General features: G+C 45.7%; 1 protein-coding gene across 4 annotated transcripts in view; it reads right to left on the bottom strand.

Moving 5' to 3' along the window:
• Window positions 1-12,375, bottom strand: part of LOC149325535 (thiol S-methyltransferase TMT1B-like) — a 61,214-nt gene that overhangs the window by 43,070 nt on the left and 5,769 nt on the right. For 2 of the 4 annotated variants that reach the window (XM_089563381.1, XM_089563379.1), the window contains exon 2: window positions 7,165-7,270. The exons of 1 other annotated variant lie outside the window; for it this stretch is intronic. The gene's annotated coding sequence lies outside the window, so the exon portion shown is untranslated. Of the gene's footprint in view, window positions 1-2,475; window positions 4,304-7,164; window positions 7,271-12,375 lie in introns of those variants that run through there. One more of the 4 variants, XM_089563380.1, reaches the window with a different exon arrangement.

Below are 12,375 nucleotides of genomic sequence, written 5' to 3'. Positions count from 1 at the left end.
GTCGAATGAAATACTTTAGAGCGCGCGCGTGCTTTCGAGGATCCCTCGACGCTTACGTGTACAGTTCATGACAGCACACAACGCTCCGAAGGTCACGCGTTCGCGGCCTCGTCGCCGATGTATACCTGCGTGAGTCTGCCGCTTGGTTTGGTTTGGTTTATTGAGGTTTAACGTCCCGAAACAACTCAGGCTATGAGGGACGCCGTAGTGAAGGGCTCCGGAAATTTCGACCACCTGAGGTTCTTTAACGTGCACTGACATCGCACAGCACACAGGCCTCTAGAATTTAGCCTTCATCGAAATTCAGCCGCTGCGGCCGGGATCGAACCCGCGTCTGTCGGACCAGCAGCCGAGCGCCGTAACCACTGAGCCACCACGGCGGGGCAGTCTGCCGCTTCCCTCAACTTCATATACAGGGTGTTTCACTGAAGACTTTACACTATTTTTCTGAGCAGGCTTTTTTAGTTAGAACACTTTTTTTGGCGTAGCATTGTCAGTGGTGTAGTACATCAAAACACAGCTAAGACGTGACAACTAGTGGAAATAACAAACATACACTCACCAACAAATTCTCCATAAGGAAACACGACGTTTCGGGTCTCGTACGGGTCATGTGATCGCATAGAGCTCTGCGTGCAACGACTGTGGCTTATATACGGCTAACATTTCCTACTGAGCGATTGTAGATTTCTGGCAGATTGCCACGTGTTCCGTGATAACTAGCAGGTTGGTTAACTAATATTAAATAGTTAACTTTTTAACTATTACCGTTAGGCTCCTTAATTATTTTAAGGTGTGTAGCTCACCGTAAGTAATATCCATATCAGTTTTTAGTATTTCGAAAACGAGGTTACCATCGGTGCTGTGGCCCGGCCAATTTGGGCCACTTCAACGAGTTATGAGAACTGGAGAGGTTGCTTTGCCTGCAAGCCTCTCGAAACCGGCTTTCAGTAATTCAATAATAACGCCTTTCAATAATTACGAAGCTCAACAGTAATAGTTAAAACCTTAACTATTCACTATTAGTTAAACAAACAGCCTGCTAGTTAGCACGTATTAGCTGAATTCTGACTTACTACACCACTGACAATGCTTTTCGAGAAAAGCTGTCTTGTAGCTCAAAGAGCCTCTTTTTAAAAATTGTGTGCAGTTTTAGGTGAAACACCCTGTAGTTTAGTTTCTTTCACACCCATGGCACGGAACCCATTTCTACCGTACGCGTGGATTTCAACGCGACGCATCCGCACGCGATGCAGCGGAGAGCATCTGCATTTAGGGCGGGAAGAAACGCTGAGTTGTCCTGCACGCTTTGCACTTTGACAGCGTGACGGCTGACGGGCTCGGTTTGGTTTGGTTTATTGAATTTTAACGTCCCAAAGCAACTCAGGCCATGAGGGACGCCGTAGTGAAGCAGCACAGAAGAAAAAAAAACCCTGTCTGTCAGTCTCACCATTTGATTCCATACACTTCATGCCAAACAATGTACTAGAAACTTCGACGATGCCACTGCAAGACCAGAAACAGCGATGCCGCTCCGCTCATGTGATTAGCTGATGTGATCAGGGGGAAGCTTATGAATTCCGAAGTTCTTGTCACACAAGAAAAACAATCCTGTCATTTTTGTTTCCTTTTTAATTTCTGACCCCAGTTCGTTCGTGATATGCTCCAGTGTCCCGTCTTCTATCTTTATGCCGAGTTTTTCACTGATGAAACTTCATCATGAGTTCAGCGCTGCGTGCTTCTCTTCTTTACCTTTCGTCCCGCCCTATGCGCACACTGCAGTTCCTGCACAATAAAAACGTGCCGAGTAGCCCAGCTTCATATTCTCGTATAACAATGAAACTTTTCGTCCCTTTTTGTTCATCTCTGAGCTAAGACTTTTAGAACTGCATTTACCAATGTACAATGAGCATGATACGAAATGCGAACAAGACCACTGAAGCGCGAACAGACGAAGGAAAGGAAGTTCATGGAGGAAGACTGAACGCTGCAGGCACAGATGTTCGGTTTCAAGGCACGAAGATCTTTTTGTGTAAGTTTTATTAGATCCCGCCTGTGCCTTCTAACTTGCATTTCATTCTTCTTTTTTTTCGGCCTCGCAATTAAGCTTCCAGACCCGTTTCTTGGTTCTGCGGCGTATAGCACTGTCGGCGTAAGACCGCGTCACACAAATTGGTCAGCATTCAGTGACGTAACGCATGACTTCACTGAAACGCGCCACAATGACCTCATGAGTGACACTACATCGACCCCACGCGCAGTATACCAAAAGAATGATAAGCAATAATGAATAAATGATACTGTAGATAGGCTACCACTGCAAACAGCTGTCACTGAATTTCGCGTTACACAACGGCAACTGTCCAATCGGTTTGTTGCAGTCCTGATCGCGTTTCACCTCATGCTGATGGTGCAAAGAATGCCTTTACTAGAGTAAACCATCACACACTCCAGCGTACGCTTTGAAACTCTCACCCTGCAGGCACTGAATCATCCAACGGCGCAAGTGCACAAAGCCAACTTGTGGAGACGGAGCATTCGTGGCCGTTTAGTGAGCAGAGATTACTTCCCTGAAGGGTATGGTGAATGTGACAGGCTGTATAAAGACTCGCCCAACTAATGCAACCGCAGCATGCGTTACTTTGGAGTGTTTACCATATTTTTCCATACAGAGCACCGCCTGACGACAGAAAGCGACGCTGAGCTGGACTGCACCCGCGGGTACGGCCTGCTTGATAATGCTATCTCGCTAGATAGCGCCGAAGAAGAACAATTGACGCATTATTCGAAAATGCGTGCGATTCGATAACCATTGAACGAGTGAGCACTGGAAAGTGAACGCCCCCGTGAGTGCATAAATTGATATTAATTGTTATTTGCGAAGCAGGGCCTTGTGTCTGACAGGTAAACACCACCCTAAGACTAAGCGAATGGCGACACCTGTGCTAGATGGTGAAGTGACGTGATTGACGAACACCGTACTCAGTGTACCAGGGATGGGAAGACGCATAACAAGCGGGCTCTCCTCACTCCGCCATTGCTCTACAAAATCGGATGACGTAACGCAGCTCACTGTCCCGACTGTCCAGGGATCAAGGCAGACACAGAAGATATTCTCTACTCATGTAACAGTACCATTAACTGCCCTTATTTCCCTTATCCTCCTTTATGGAGAGCTTGGCTTCACTCTGGCTCGGCAGATTATCAGCTGGCAAGCGCTCTTTACTGGGCCTTAGTGCTGGCCCAAATAAAGTTTTTTTTTCCTCCTCCTCCTCACTCCCGACTAATAGTTCATAAGATTAAACACAGCTGCTATGCATAAAAGTTGTTCCTTTTATGCGAAGCATATTACTAGAGCTACACTACAGCCCGTCGAGCGCGGCGGTGGAGCTACCATTGACCTTTAGCGTGACCACGTGAGAACATGACGTCACAGCAGAGGAGAGATGGGCTGCCGGCTCGCGCGGTCGGCCGCGGCGGTGGAGGCTCCACATCAGAGGCGCTGCAGCTGACCACGTGACGCTACAGCATCGGTGTAAAGCTCAGCTTGCCTCGCTCTCCGGGCACTTACGAGGCGGCCAGGTGTTGGGATGCCGCCTAGAAGCAGGGCTGATTTGAACGAGAAGCGAAAGCTTCAGCGTGCCACAGAGACCGATGAAGAGCGGGATGAACGTCTGGCTAAGCGGCGTGCTCAATATGCGGCTCGGCGACAACGTTCTACAACAACTGAAGAACAAAGCGAGGAACTTTACCAAGCCTAGCCATCAATATGCTTCGCATCTGACTAGGCTTAACCTTAGCTAAGCCTCAGCCATTTTTCTTTTGTTTACCACAGAAAGTTAACCTGGCTTCTCAGAACACCCTGCAATACACTGCAAATGTTTCCCCCTACTGTAAAACTTGGCATATGACGTTAAATGCTCCCAAGCGCAATTTTTTATGCATCTCCCGAGCAATTATTGGTTTGCCTACATATACTCCTAATGGCGCATTGTTCGACTGTGTTCCAGCATATAAGTATACATGAGTTCACGTCATCTCTAACCTTAATAGGAACACGCGTGTAAGGTATGTCACTGACACAGCTCATTGCATGGTCCCATCCTGTGACGTCACTCTCCTTCACAGAGGCCTGGCGTGCTCACCGCAGATGTCGGAGCTCTTCGTGTACAATAGCAACAGCAGGAACAAGAGAGACGTAGAAATTAAAGTGGTGGTGGGAGGCCTGGAGGTGCCCAGGGTCGAGGAAATGAGGATCCTAGGCATGTTTATCAACAAGAAAGGCAACAACACCAATACCATAAAGAAATTAGCCTCATATGCAGACCAAGTGGTAGGCATATTCAGGAGGGTAGCGGTAAAAGGGCGAGGACTAAAAGAAAGGAATCTCCTGAGAATGTCGCAGGCGTACGTAATAAGTCGGATCTGCTACGCGACGCCGTACCTAAACATGAACAAGGCAGAAATAGAGAAGGTAGATAGAATATTGAGGAAATGCGCCAAGCGAGCTCTGGGACTTCCGATATCTACGTCGACGGAGCGGCTTGAAAAAATGGGGGTACACAACAGATGGGTTGAGCTGGCAGAGGGGGTGAGAATATCCCAATTAGAACGGCTCGGCCAGTCTGAAACGGGCAGGACAATACTCGAATGGGTAGGAATCCGGCCAGAAAGTAGCACGCACAAGATGGTAAACATCCCGGCAGGAATCAGGGCCAAGATATGCGTACCACCTATGCCGCGGAACATGCACCCCGTGTATAACAAGGAAAGGCGAGAACATAGGGCTAAGGCCTACGAGAGGAAGATGAAGGAGCGACCGGCAGACCAGGGGCCCGATTCTCGATATTCACATTCGCCTGTCGGCGCCATATTGCCTCTCTGATTGGCTGTCAGAAGTGTCAATCGCCGTCAATGGGCGTGTCAATCAGGGTCGGTTACACGAGCACTTTTCGCGGTGACGTCGATTTGACGTGGCATTGAAAATGCATTTTCGTAGCGCTATTCTTGGTGCCCGGCTGGTACATATATGTGATTGTGAAGGGAAAAGAAGCTACAAGTGGTCCGCGTGAGAGCACTTGCGCTCGACTTGCCAATTTGGAGAAAATAGCTGCACACCGGAAATGGCAACTTCCTAAAATCTGATTGGTTGGAACAATATCACGTAAATCACGTGATAGGCACACATGTTGAAGTGATGTCAGAATGACGTTTCAACACGTTTACGTTGTGCCGCCATTGCAAAAAATGGCTGAAATTCGCCGCCATCATTTCGCCCGGCGAAAGGTACCCGAATCATGCAAATGAGTTAGTGAAATGTTGATTTATACGGCGTTAGGTAGCCGCACTTTAACGGGTATTTATTTCAAGACAAAACTAAGCTCACAAAAGTCTTGTTTTGATTGCACAATGTAATGGTATGGCGTTATAAGAGCACATCTGAAATAAGCAACCCTTGAGAGCGTTAATAGTGAAGGCTTAAGCGTACAGCCGCATGGGGGCGCTAATTGCTCTCTCGTTGCAAACCCTTCGCTCGCAGTGAGAAATCATCCCTCCGTGCGGTTAGTGAAGCGCGAAAATTGCTCGAATGGCGGTGCCGGCGCTGCATTTTGCTGCTCCTTGCATTCATTCGTCGCTTGCTAAACCCTAGAGGTGGGAAAGGTGAGCGACTTTCGAGGTCACCGCGATGCTTTCGAGTTGTCTCTGACTAGACAGCTCGTCTGGGCAATCACCTGACGAGGCATATGGTGTGGTGGCTATGCAAGGATGCATTGCGGCGAGAAGCAGTGCCGAACTGTCGAGCTCTGAGGGGCGATCGCCAGCTGTGAAACGTCGCAGAACGGATGGGCTTCGCGCGCGTGATGAGCGCATGGCACGACAGGTGTTCGCGCGGCCGAGCAACAAACTCCAGGAATGTGTCGGGCTTCTCGACGAGACATCCGTGTGTGTGTGTAGCGTCATTCTCATTCCTTTTGCATGCATGCTGCGAATCCGAAATTTTTATTCGGCATTTCGCGTTGCTTTTTTCATCATACTGTTTTCAGTTTTTGCACACGGCTCAAGTTGAGAAAACAAATTCTAGCATGCTAGTACGTTGGTCGATTTCTTTGTTTTTGGTGTTGATGAATGTGAAAGGCAGCATAGGTGAAATCAGCTGGAAGGCGTCGTTTCCTTAAGTGTGGAAGAAAAAAATGCGTGAAACTCTAAAAGAATACTATACCCTGGCTTAAGCATTATTAGTGAAGCACACAAAAGTGATTTTGCTATTCAAGGTAAAATTTTCATAACAGTGTTACATCATCAGTTACACAGCAGTCACGTGAAAATGACCGTAGGAGGGTGAAAAAAATCATCTCTCTTAGGGCGCGCGAAAAACAAACATGTATGACTCTTGTACATTTTATTTACAGGCGTGTTGTTCCTGCCGGTGAAGGTTCCAGCTCACACGAAGTCTGTGCGGGATCCATCCATTACCCGTTTGTGTGCAATCTCTCTTCATGTGCTGCCCGCATGGAAATCGTCAAACTGGTGAGCACGCGCTTAGTGTGCGTGTAGTGGCAAGCATTAAGGAATAACATGTTTGCCTTTAGTAAGATTGCGTACGGCTAATGATATCTGATTGCATTCTTATATAGTTTATTCAGCAAGCAAGAACAGTGTAAATAGAACCACGTATGAAAATAATGTAAATTAATCATGTCTGTACTTTTCAAGTGACAGCGGAGATAGTGTGCGTGACACGCAGTGTTGTTCTGTGGTTTTGAATTTCTCTCAGTGACCACAATGTCAAGGTAGCCCCATTTCGATTGGTGCAAAATGCGAAAGCATGCATATACTAAAACACTCAAGGTAGTCATAAACAGTTAAACTTGTGCCCTTCCTTGCAGTGCATTCTGTAGCGGTTTTCTTGAGTATAAAAAGACTGTAGTAATTATTTCTGTGCATCAGTTTGGGAAATCTGCCATCAAGTACCTTTAGCTATATAGAAACAGTTTGTTTTGATACTAATGATTGGTTTTGCAGTGAGCGTATTTTACATTTGTACGTAAAACTAGACTATTCTTTAACACAATGTCTAGCTCGTTGGGAGATTTCAGTGCACAGCATTGATTAGTGTGCAAGTGATGGTGTGCATCTTATGCAGATGTGGCAGACCACCCTCACCATGGGGTCTCATGTGCTCTGGAGCCAGGATACCAGATTCATGTTTGGTCACCTCCCAGCTGGTCTGGTTACCCAGCTGGGTGGCCATACTGGGCTCCTGAGGTGTCTGCAAAGGCCATGGTGCAGCATGATCAAGAGTTCTCTGTGAAGGTCACCACAGCTTGCATTGTGCAACCCAACATATTCATCCACACTCAGCTGCAGGACCATGACACCTCTGGCAAGTGGTGGTAATAGCAGGAGCACCAACATCCACAACAAGGAGGAGGACACAGCACCATTTGGATTCTGCCTGACAGACCGGAAGTGCATGATCAGCAGCTGCGTGTGGGAATTGCACTCACTGCCACGGTTTTCATGTGTAGCTATGCCACAAGTAATCAGTGTACATTTGCTCTGCTGCAAGTTTGATGGCATACTGCTAGGAAGCCAGTGAAGTCTTCATCATTTTGGCGTTCTTCATTAAACTGGACCATATTGGTGGTATGCATGACAGTAGAAATCAGTTTTGTCTGGTGCTGCAGTTTTTTGTGAGTCAGGAAGTGTCCCAAGTGTTTTCAACCTACCGTCTGCCAACTTGCTGAGTGCGTGCTTCAACACATGCTTTGGTGATTGTGAAGAAGTGCTTTCCTTCATGTGGTGCCTCCCTATGTGTTCTTCTTGTACACAACGCACATTTTATTTGGTGCTTAAGTTCAGTGAAAGACAGGAAGACGGGCGCTGTCCTGTCCGTCTTTCTGTGTGGTTTGTGTAGAATTTAGCGCTGTTTTTTCTTTTCTGAACACAATGTCACACCAACTAGCCCAGCAAAAGGTACTGTTAAACCAGGGTGTTCACTGCACATGCGTTCACCAGTGCTTTTCTGTTTGCTTTGGTGTTTGTTGAGAGCCAGCAGTCCACAACATCCTCAACATACAGCATGGTCGCTGTGTCTCTAGTCATTTACAACATCTGTTCTTCAGGGTGCAACATGCCTTGTGTGGCACTGTTTGTGTGATAAGATCGCAACATGCTTTGTCTCATGGCATCTGGTTGCCTCTGTGTGCTTGCTTTCGACTGCCTCTTTCACATGCTGCTTGTAGTTATACAGCAGTGAACTATTTTTCCTGAAGGAAAAGTCACGTAATTGTTTCATGGTCACTTTTCCAGATGAAAATGCAAGGCCTGGCCAGCGCTCTGACACGTGTACCCATTCCCATCTTCTAGCTCAAATTTGTACCCGTGACGAAAACCTAGAAATTGTACATTAATTCAGTTGAAGGTAAATGGAGGCATAAATTATGCAGCTGGACGTAATTTGTGTTTCAATAATAAAGCTCCAAATGGCATTTTGTAGCTGGAAGGGCATGATCCGGTTCAATAATTCAACTGGAAATGGATCATAATAGTCGTAGTAGTAGTAGTAAACTTTGTTTATCTTTCTGGGTTACTCAGGCGGTCTTCCCAGGTTTGGGATCTTTTTCTCTTTTCAGGATTTGCAGTCTGTGTTCTTTTTCTGTGCTGGGCCATCAACCTTGAATGCATGCATTGGAAGATCACTGCCCACCTGTCCTCCCAGTGAAACTCTGTTAGATCCCATTTTCATTGGCATGTTCTCTTGCGTTTTGCTTCATGCAAATTGGGGATGCTGTTTGGTCATTTTATGAAAAATCCTAGACAACCTGCTCACCCCCTGAACCCTTAGTGTAACTGGACCATATCAGTGTACGTGCTGCCATTTTTCTGTTTAGCAAAGGCGACTGCTGGCTACTTAAGTTTGTAAACTAGGCAACACTAATGTGCATGTACACCACTGTCAAACGGTTCTGAAAGATGAGTCTGTCCCAAAAAAAAATTTATCTTTGTAGACGAGACATATTCGTCAATGTGTATTGTTGCACTAGGTAATGATTCGCAGTTCGGCTGCATAATGAATTCTAGGATGTATGAAGTTCAGTAATGTAAATAAATTAATTTGCCAATAATGGCTTCCACAAACTTTTCACTCTGCATGTAAAAGACACCTCACTTTTTTTAAGCAAATTGCAACACCTAAGAGGCAATGCAACTTGTCTCACTCCCCAAAAATGTAGGGGCACAATTAAGCTCAGCATTCATGGGTATCACACAACAGTGTTTATGGCTCCCTGCAGCGGTTTCTCTTCACACACACAGTCACTGTTCTTCATTCGTGTTCACACATTTATCAGAGTTGCCTCAACACAGGTTCCCAATTCTTGTCTTTGAACTCTTCCACACTGCAGTTCACCTACGTAATGTTATTGTAATGTTTCTCACTAATTGGCACATCTCTAGTTCACTGCAGTAATTACATTACTAGGCATCAAATTAAGCCAACAGCACCAACACATCACTCCCCCCCCCCTTTGTACCTCAGCAAAGTCAATGTGCCTACACGGTCTAGTTGGAGCGTGCCTGGCTGGCGATCCAGGGGTCATGGGTTTCAAGGCAGAAAGAAATTTATTAATTTTCTGTACGTAAAATCTATTATTTTATAAAGTGAAGTAGTTTCAGATGTGTGCTGACGTTTGATTCAGATTACAAATCCTCTTTTCAGTGTCTTTCCCTGCAGACATCCACGCGTGAAGCTTGTTTTTTGACGCAATGCCGGTTGGATAACACTGCGTTTTCTGCTGAATCGCAGCCTCTCTCCTTGACAGTGGTGTGTGCAGGCTTTCCGTGCCTTTCTTTTCTGGTTGCACATGGCACCCAATAACTTCTTAGCACTAAATTCGATGCCATCATATACAATACAGCACTAATGATATTACTTGGTGGTAATGAGAAAAAAAAATTATTCTTATAGTGTGAAAAAAGAATAGCAGCCTGTTTCCACCTGACTTGGTTTGGTTTCATACTTCTGCTAGAACTTTAAGAGAAATTAGCCAGCAAAGCTGTACAAGACGGTAATTTTTCAGGGGACTTAAATTTTATGCACAGGCACTTGCAATGACTCCAATTTCATCAACATTTTGCAACCTGTTCGATCATTATATTGGTGGTGAATAGTTTCTGTTCATTAATTTAACACTCTCCTCGTGGAAACTCTGAGTCAGACTTGCTTACCATTTTTCAAGCTGCCTTAATCATGCTCAAAAAAACAATTTACCCTCCATGTGCACACGCCACTAGGCATTTTAAGTGTTCTGTTTTTTTTTTCATGCAGTGGAGTGTAGTACATACATAGAGGGGAGAAATCTCCAACCTTTCACTTACGCTCGAGCACCAGAGCGGATTTTAAAAGCACCTATCAGGCTTGCCCAAACAAACCGAAACCTCCTTTCCAAGGGATGGAATCACAGGAGCGATGGGAGGCTGCTGTGCACAGCTCACAGGCAGAGCTACAGCTTTGCATCATGGGCTGGGCCTTGGAGGTCACCGCATGGTCACCTAGAGTGGCCTGAGGGCCGTCACCGACCTGTTCAACACCCCTTCACCCACCCTCACCTGATCCACTGAAGTGGGACTAATAAAGTTATTACCAACCAAGGGCTGTAATAGCCTTCCTGCCAACGCACTTCACCATGGTAATTTTGAACTGCTTCTTTGAACAAATAATCTCTGAGCTGTACACAAGCTTTGTTCTCAGTACAGGTAGGCCCTTTGTTATTGGAATGTTGCAGAGCAACTTCGATTAGTCCTCAGAGTCCTTTCAAAGATTTGCCAACATTTCAGCACCTACATCTGGTATGGTGCCCTTCACTGAACTGTAGATGTCATATTTTGAGTGTACATAGAGGGTTATCTATTTTAGTTCACAGTAAAGGAAAGTACTTTGGGAGTGAACACATTTCATTGAGCATTACTCTCCTGCAGTGCGCAATAGTGGCATCACAGGGTCTTTATTGCATCAGTGTATGGTGTAAATGTTGCCTAACGGCATTGTGATCCACTGCTCAAAGAGAACCAACAATGGCCCTGATATCTATGTGGTCAGGAGTGTGCACAGAGGAAAAGACATGCACTTGCACATCAGGCTAGAAACATGACTGAGGCCTCTTGTAGATTGCTCGTGGAGTGCACAGGGCTTGCCAAAACCAATCCACATCATCCAGTGTTATCATGCTGCATTAATGGACCTTTTGCCAGAATACCACTGCTTGTCTGTGATGCTGCCTCCCTCAAATACTATGGGCCATGTTAGCCTTGCATTTCTTGCCCCCTTTGTGTGTTATCTTGCTGCTGTGCATGCTTGTGCTTTTCTTGTTGTGTTGCTGTTCTTCCTTCTTAACTTCACTGCTGTTTTTATTCTCCTTTAGCTCCTTGACCTTACCCTGAGACATGTTCAGGCTTGATATGACATGTGCAATAGACAATGCACGTGTATGTGCATGCTATCATAATAACTTGCATGCCCGTTAAAGAACCCCAGGTGGTCAAAATTTCTGGAGCCCTTCACAACGGCGTCTCTCATAGCCTGAGTCGCTTTGGGACGTTAAACCCCAATAAACCAAACCAATAACTTGCATGAAGCAAATAAAGCAAGTGTCTTGCACACTGCATTAGCTGTTTGTAATGCGGCATCACCCTCCACCTTCACTATCCCCCTCTATATTCGTCCCGTTCCCCAATGTTGAGTAGCATATGTGAAGATATCTTTTTCCAGCCGATGTAACCTCTCTTGACATCACACGTTGCCCTCTTACAAGGAATGTTGCTGCATTGCAAAGGAGGTGCCTGGTGCTGCTGTGGATGCATTACTGTTGTCCTACAGCAAAGGAATTGTAGGGATGGGCATGACAAATTTTGTTTCACCTCTCACATTTTGGTGCGTACTTGCATCACACGAGTGGTGTAGCTGCCTATATGCCCTTGGTAAGTGCTGTGTGCTCATTGTTAGACAGAATTAACGAGATTGAGGGCCTTTTCAAACATTGAAATCAAATAGCATTATTGAGAGCCTTTTTTTATTTGAATGAAATTATGTACCTGCCACTCTATGCCATGCATTCGTGAGGTGCTTTCATATAAAGTCCGTGAAGTCTGCTTGCAGGCAGACTTAGTTAATGTTCACAAAGCAAAAGATGAGTTCCATGTACTATTCTGATTAAGTGAAACGCCAACACTGTGAAATACATGCTTATGTTGACAGTGGACTTTTAGCTGTCTGTTTTTCTTTAAGTACTGGCGGGAAACCCTATTTTGCTTTCGCATTTGACGCTTTTGATAATAAGACGTACCCGCTCATAGCGTTGCACTTGACGCGATTCG

Source organism: Amblyomma mixtum, chromosome 10, assembly GCF_055824585.1.
Source record: "Amblyomma mixtum isolate Tamu chromosome 10, ASM5582458v1, whole genome shotgun sequence".
NCBI classification, from domain to species: domain Eukaryota; kingdom Metazoa; phylum Arthropoda; class Arachnida; order Ixodida; family Ixodidae; genus Amblyomma; species Amblyomma mixtum.
This window is presented reverse-complemented; position numbering and strand designations above follow the sequence as displayed.